Here is an 8,078-nt window from a genome sequence, read left to right as displayed (position 1 = left end):
TCTCAACATTGAGTCATAACTTTGAGTTGTTCCTCTTGGTTTCCCTCCTGTACCCTTCTCTGACTCTTTCTGGCATTACCAGCCCAAAGCTTCCTTTACTTTCTCACAGAGAGAGCTTCCAGTCTTCAATCCAGGGGAAAGTTGTACACCTGGTAAGAGTTTCAAAACAGGATCTACAGTAGTCTTTATGATTTTAGCTCCACTGTCCCCCACACCAAGGAATTCCTGATGCCTCCCTCAGCCCTAAGTGCTTTAAGGTCAGTTATATAAACCAGGTGGCCTTTCAGTACTCCTTCAAAAGTCACCTATCTCTAGGATGCTCTGATGGTTATTACTTGTCTATCAGCATCCTGGTTTCCATAATTTTATTATAATGTTTCTTCCTCTCTCTTCTAGATTAATCAATTTCTTCTAGAAAACCCTAAACAAAACCCACTTTAGTGGTGTTTTGGGAGGTAACTAAGGTAAATATTTTTATGTAATCTATTATCTTTGCTCAGAATTCATTGATTCAGTTTCTGAGGATGATCTATCTATTGTGTTTAGAATAATGTCTACTTGACAATGATACTACAGAATTAATAAAATTATGCTGAACTTGCTATATTTGCACTTTGCTTCTTTTTTTTCAAGTTTAACTTTTTGTTGATTCTTTGTGAATTCCATGTCATGCATCTTGATCCCACTCATCTCCCCATCCCTTCCCAGGGATGTCCTCTACTCTTACAGCCCCACTCCCAGGATAAAACAAGATAAAGCTTAAAAGAAAAGGAAAAAAAAAGAAAGAAAAAATCTCATTGTGGAAGCTGAAGTTTGACACAGTGAGTCACACAGTCCCTTAGTCCACATATTGTTACTTGCAAGTATTCATTACATTGACTTGTTAGTCTGATTTGAGAACCTCTGTTTTTTGCTACATCATCAATACTAGGTCCCCACTGTGGCTCCTTTTGGATATCCTTTTGTTGTCTTTGTCAAGGAGATGCTGTAACTTTGGGTCTGCAGCAACACCCCCTTTACATACTCCAGCAGATCATAGATGGAGTGGATAATGAGATGGGCCAACTCATAGCTCTTGTTCTGGGTCTGGGTGGTTGCTGGGTTGGTCAGTACACCAGCTCTTTTTCATCCTCAACATCAGGGTGAGCTCTTCAGTACTGCCCTGGCTAGCTCACCCTGTGTAGTAAGCAGCATGGGGCAGGGCCAATTATCCTGCTTTCATGTCCTCAGAGTCAGTTCACCCACACTACACCACCAGGGCCAGCCCTACTATGTTCCTTAGTGGAGGTGTAGGGGCCATTCTGCCTAGTGCTGCAATTGGAGAGAGGCAGGGCCAGCTCTCTCATTCTAGTGACCACAGGGACAGCTCTTCTACCTACCACAGGCCTTGAGGGGCATGAGGGGGCTTCCTCCCTTGCCCACACCACCATATGGTAGATGAGGGGAAGGGCTTGGTCTCTCACATGTATTTGGGGCCAGTTTACCCACACATCCCTCAATAGGATTAGATCTACTTAGTTGCCCAGGCAAGTTGAAGGACCCACACTCCCTAGTTCTGCATCTGGTGAGGGGCAGTTCTGCTGCAGATGGTAAGAGGCAGGAGGGGGAGGGCATCTTTCCTTCTTCCTCATGGCAGACAAGGGCTGCAGGGCCAGCAGTTCTATCCTCACGACCTTAGGGTAGGCTTATCTGTGATCCTACCAGCAGGGTCAGTACTACTATGCTACTGGTGCAGGGCCTGCTCTCCTGAGTGCTGTAGGTATCCAGAGGTGACAGGCAAGGGGGTGCATCTCTCCCCTGACCACACTTCATGGTAGATGAGAAGTGGGGTGCTAGCTCTCCCACACTTATGACCTCAGAATCTGCTGGCCTGTGCCATCACCAGAAGGGTCAGCTTTCCTAAGTTGCCAGGTGAGGTGCAGGGCCTGCTTTCCCAAGTGCGTGTTGACTGTTGTCATTACGCAGGTCTTGTTTAGGCAATCACATGATTGATATTTCCTGGGTGCAGCATCCCATTCATGTCTAGAAGATACTATCTAGTAGTAGGTGTTCAGGTCCTCTGGCTCTTAATATCTTTTCTCCCCCATTTCTGCAATGATTTCTGAGCATCATATATAGGGGTTGCATTATAAATGTTCAAACTGGGGATGGGCACCCCATGGTCATTTCTCTGTATTCTGACCATTAGTAGATGTCTATAGTAGCCTCCACCTGCTACAGAAATCAAACCATGTAAAGTAACGACACTGAGTCATTATTGAACTCAAAACATTGAAGTTTCTATTAGTGAAGAATTTCTGGACAAAAGTTCTCCGAACTTGAGGGTAAGACCCTATTGCTGGAAACAGCACACACTTTGGACACAGGACTTGAAGGCATGAAACTGGATCTGATCTGAAAGTCTCCTCACCGAGGACTAGCTCTTATAGTAGGTAAAGGTGCTATGAAAGCTGCTAAGAGAGAAAAGCCATCAGTAGATCTGTCCAGCTATACAGCTACAGCAATGACTATAAAACCACAGTGGCTGGCTTGGAAAGTGTCTTAGGGTTTCTATTACTGTATTGAAACACCTTTTCAACCATTGAAGCAAGCTGGGGAGGAATAGTTTATTTGGCTTACACTTACATATTGCTATTCATTATTGAAAGAACTCAGGAACTCAAACAGGGCAGAAACTGGAGGCAGAAACTGGTGCAGAGGCCATGGAGCAGTGCTGCTTACTGGCTTGTCCCCATGGTTTTTGTGAAGCCTGCTTTCTTATAGAGCCTAGGACCACCAGCCAAAGGATGGCACCACCCACCATGGCCTGGGTCCTCTCCTATTGATCACTAATTAAGAAAATGCCTTACAGCCAGATGGAATAGAGGCATTTTCTCAATTGAAATTCCTCCTTTTGGATAACACTAGTTTGTGTGTCAAGTTGACATAAGACCAGCCAGCATGCAAAATATTTCTGATGGTGTAATAGTGGCACTCTTATCTTGGGGATAACCAACAGCTGCCTAATTGGACTTAAGCCCTGCTCAATAGGAGAAAATTCATACCTGTTACTATAAACTTGGCCAACTACCCATGCCTGGAGAGGCCATGGAACCTAGAGAAGAACCTATTAGTGCCATTTTTCTAAACTAGTATAGTTTCTAACTGTATTCTAAACACACATATCCAGAGGTAAGTGTAGCTCTAATCCCCCATCAAAGAAGCTTCTTTTTTGCAACAGGTGGGAACTATTATTAAGAAATACAACTGGTCAAAACATGGAGATTAAGTGACAGTGAGATGCCTAACCCCAGCTAATACATCTGCAGTAAAAGCTCTATATGTAAGGCTCTCAGGACATCATGGAAAAGGGGGCAGGAAGATTGTAAAGAGGTAGAGGCTCAGGATGTGTGCTGTTAGATAGTGTCTCCTGACTTGATGGAGAAAATACATCCTGAACTTCCAATAATATGATTGCCTGAGTAAGACCAGCATATTGACAATAATACTTGACATACCAATGTGGATAGAGGAAATTCCACATGGTCCCACCCGCAGTGAAGAGCTACTTATGGTCAATGGTTATTGATACAGGGACGAACTGCATTGGCTGTTCAATCCCAAGTGCCCAACACTGGATGCATGTAATACGAGCAAAGCTAAATGCATGCAATTATGTATGCATGTACATATACACATACATATATATATGCATATATATGTGAAATGGTAATAATTAAAGAAGAGATTATAAATTTGGAGGAGGCATATAGGAGGAGTTGAAGGGGGAAAAGAAGGGTAGACATAATATAGATGCAGTGCTTATGTATGAAATTCTCAAAAATAGTATTAAAATAAAAAAATAAAAAGGAAGCACATTTCTTTGGTCATGCTTGGGTTACAAAGAGTATTCTTAAAAGAATTCAATTACTTGTTTTTAATAACAGATTATGCAAAATTTAACAGGTCATTTAATATATGTGATTTTTGTCTTCCAACTAAATTATAAGCAAGTTAAATATAAGATTCATGATTTATACATCTTTATATGTTTCAGAGTAGCAAGCACTACATTGGACAGATACCGATAATGTGTAAGTATTTTGACTAATTTAAGCATATCTCCTTACTATCTGCATAATTCCTAATTAATTTATCAAGGATTCTGGTTAGTTAGGCTTTCATAATGGTTATATTACTGCATATTAAATGTCTTAAAATTGTTCCTCAACTCTACATCAGGCCTCTTGAGTTTTTAATCACTTAGTCTTAATGACTAACTCAGGTCGCTCATAAGAGTAATGGCCCATTCATTTATCTAATCTCCTTCAATAATTGGTGCAGTTCATTGAACCCAATAGTTCAAATGCTGTGCTTTCTCTGGCAAGTAAATGCATCTACAGTAAGTATGACAGCCATTCAAAAGGGCGTTAGTCTGCGGCGATGCTGCCATCTCCATGTAATGGCTAGTGGGAAGCCTGCTGGTGGTCAGGGGAATATGAAGCAGTAAGGATGAAACAGTGAGACTATAATTTGAACACTTAAAATCTCATGCACAGATCACCGAACTATTTTTCATTGTGAGGTAATTTTGTTGAGCTCCGTCTGGCTCCTTAAAAACAATGTGCACAAGGGTTGGGCTGTTCTCAGGAGCAGACTTCTAGATGGGAGCTTCTAGATCTGGAACTCACTAGACTGAGTTTATATAAGATGAGAGAACTGTCGTCTCAAAGGTTTTATAATTAGGTAAGGCCAGAGGCAGAACTCACCCCTAATTCCAGCTGCAGCCACTGCCATGATTTCAAGTGTGAGCCTCTGGGGCTTTTCAGAATGCTTGGGTTCCTGACTCCTAGACACAGAAGCTGTATTTGTCATCAACCACTGAGAAAATTTTCTATCAGTGTCTTCATATGATAATTAAAAAGGTTCTATCCTAGGAGTCCTAGCTGGGGACATCCCTTTGAGTTCCTGCAGCACCAGGTTTCTCCCTAACCCCATAATGGCTCCCTCTGTCAAGATATCTCTTTCCTTGCTCTCCCCCTCCGTGTCCCCACAACTTGGTCTTCTTGATCCCTCATGTTCCCAATTGCCATTCCCCCCCTTCTGCCTCTCTCAGTTTACCCAGGAGATGGTAACTATTTTCCCTTCCTGGGGCCCTCCAAGTGTGTCCCTCTTAGGGTCCTCCTTTTTACTTAGCTTCTCTGGGGTTGTGGATTGTAGCTTGATTAATTATCCTTTGCTTTACATCTAATATCCACTTATGAGTGAGTACATACAGTGTTTTTCTTTCTGGATCTGGGTTACCTCACTCAGGATTTTTTTTTTCTGGTTCCATCCATTTGCCTGCAAATTTCAAGATGTCATTTTTTTAAATACTTTATTTAATTTTATTTTGTGGACATTGGTTCGAGGGTTTCAGATCCCCTCAGACAGTTGTAAGCTGCCATGGGGGTACTGGGAATTGAATCCAGGTCTTCTGGAAGAGAAGCCAGGACTCTTAACCCCCAAACCATATCTCCAGCCCCAATGTTACTGTTTTTTACTACTGAGTAATACTCCATTGTGTAAATGTACCACATTTTCTTTATCCATTCTTTGGTTGATGGGGCCTCTAAGTTGTTCCCAGGTTCTGGCTGTTACAAATAATGCTGCTATGAACATAGCTGAGCAAATGCTCTTGTGGTATGATTGTGCATCCTTTGGCTGTATGCTCAAGAGTGGTATTGCTGGGTCTTGAGGGAGACTTATTCCCAATTTTCTGAGAAACTGCCATATTGATTTCTGAATTGGGGGTTTAAGTTTGCACTCCCACCAGCAAAAGTGGAGAGTCTCCCTTACTCCCTAGCATAAGCTGCCATCAGTGTTTTTGATCTTAGCTATTCTGATAGGTATAAGGGTATCTGAATGGGCCTTCTCCTTTAATCACATTAGTGACTACCCTAATTGTCATCTTAGAACCTATATCTAGTAACTGATGGAAGCAGATGCAGTGACACACAGCCAAGCTCTGGGCTGAGTTACTGGAGTTCAGTTGAAGAGAGGGAGGAGGGATCATATGAGCAATGGGATGCCAAGAGCATGATGGGAAAAACCACAGAGACAGTTGACCCAAGCCAGTGGGAGCACACGGGCTATGGATGATAGGTGGGGAATCTGCTCAGGACTGAACTAGGCCCTGTGAATGTGGGTGATAGTTATATGGATTGATATTTTGGGGAGAGGACTGGCAGTGGTACCCGGACCTATCCCAGGTACATGAACTGGCTCTTTGGAATCCATTCCCTGCTTAGCCTTGACACAGCGGGAGGGGCTTGGGTTTGCCTCAACTTGGTATACCAGACTTCGTTGATTCCCAAAGGGAGGCCTTACCCCCTCTGAGGAGTGGATGGGAAGGGGAGAGGTGAGGGGGCAGGAAAAGGGGAGGGAGGGAGAACTGGGGTTGATATGCAAAATGAAAAATAAATTTTTAGAAAAAATGTTCTATTCTAATTAAAGATTAGAATTCATGAGAGTGACATGAAAATGAGTATCTAGCTAGAAAATGCATTTGCCCCCAGTGAACTGAAAAACATGGAATATGGATGCTTCACAAATTTGCATGTCATCCTTGAGCAAGCACCATGCTAATCTTTTTTGTATCATTCCAACTTTAATATATGTACTGCCGAAGCAAACATTGTACCATGATTTCTGAGAGGAAGAAGCAATTGTTGATTCAAGAGTGCTGAATTGCTGGTTAGTAAGGTCAGTTAAGCTCTGGTGAGTCTCCTTAAGCTGGGGAGCAAATCAAAATATTAACAGCCAAAACTTAGGAGTGGGGGTAGGATAAATCATCCGATTAAAAAAGCAAGATTTTCTTCTCTCCATGTACCAACATCTGGATCTGTTCTCTCATCTTTAAATTGACTGGTTCTCAGAGTCAATTAGTTAAATCTAAGATCTGATCTACGATAAATAACAGCACAAAGAAAAATGATCAAAATGTGTGTCTTAGTTAGATTTTCTATTGCTATGAAGAGACACCATGACTATGGCAACTCTTATAAAAAATATTTAATTGGGGTGGCTTTAAGTGGTTTAGTCCATTATCATCATGGTGGGACATCATGGCATGCAGGCAGACATGGTGCTGGCTATATCTTGATCTAAATGTAACAGGAAATGAACTGAGATACTGGGCATGGCTTGAGCATATATGAGACCTCAAAGTCTGCCTTCACAGTGACACACATTCTCCAACAAGGTCATACCTACTCCAACAAAACCACACCTAATAGTGCCACTCCCTGTGAGCTTATGGGGGCCAGTTACATTCAAACTACCATGTGTTCTAGGTTTTTGCATCTTTCAGGTTTTCCCCATAGGTAGTTTTAGTTTCAAATACTTTATGAACAGTTATATTTAAAATACTGCAATTGAATGACAATGGAAACTGAATGGATGTAACATTATAAGTGTAACCAAGAATTGGGACTATATGCTTAACAAAATAGAATATGAACATTTAAGAACAGAAAACTGCAAAAAATGACATTTCAACATTAGCATATGGAAGTAGGTTAAACATACATCTTGAGGGGTTTTATTTTTTATTTAGACTATAAAACATTTAGGGACATAATGAAACAGAAGAGAAAGTTTGTTAATTTGGGTAATTGTGTTTCGTGAGAACTTGGCTTGACAAACAGTGCAAGTAAAATATAAAATGCAAACAAAGTGTAATAGTAAATTCCATAAGGTGGGACAAAATCAAAATTAAGAAAATACTCATGGAGGTGACTCACCAAATGATCTAATTGTCACCATCTGAGATGGGCATAAAATAAAACAGGTTATAAGTATTCAAGAGTTTATAATGAGATAATTGTGAGGCATTATGATCAGTAGGCTCCCTGGGCAGAAACTTCATCAGGTTTTACTGCCATTCACAGTGACCTGCCACTGCTGATAGAAAAAGACATGCTAGTTGGTTTCAATGTTAACTTGTCACAAATTATAATCACCTGAGTTGGTATCCTCACCAGTTGACACTAGTTCTTCAGAATTGTCCTAACTGCCTTGGCTGACTGAGAAGAGCCACTCAGTGTGAGGAGCACTTT

General features: G+C 41.5%; 1 non-coding gene across 1 annotated transcript; it reads right to left on the bottom strand.

Annotated features, from left to right (window-relative positions):
* Window positions 1-6,543: 6,543 nt before the first annotated feature.
* On the bottom strand, window positions 6,544-6,654 carry LOC113831512. The gene has a single exon (XR_003486354.1). It is a non-coding gene; the product is annotated as a U6 spliceosomal RNA (small nuclear RNA).
* Window positions 6,655-8,078: the final 1,424 nt, after the last annotated feature.

This window comes from Cricetulus griseus, chromosome 6 (genome assembly GCF_003668045.3).
Source record: "Cricetulus griseus strain 17A/GY chromosome 6, alternate assembly CriGri-PICRH-1.0, whole genome shotgun sequence".
NCBI classification, from domain to species: domain Eukaryota; kingdom Metazoa; phylum Chordata; class Mammalia; order Rodentia; family Cricetidae; genus Cricetulus; species Cricetulus griseus.
Note: the sequence above shows the minus strand (reverse complement) of the source record. Positions and strands in the feature narration are given on the sequence as shown.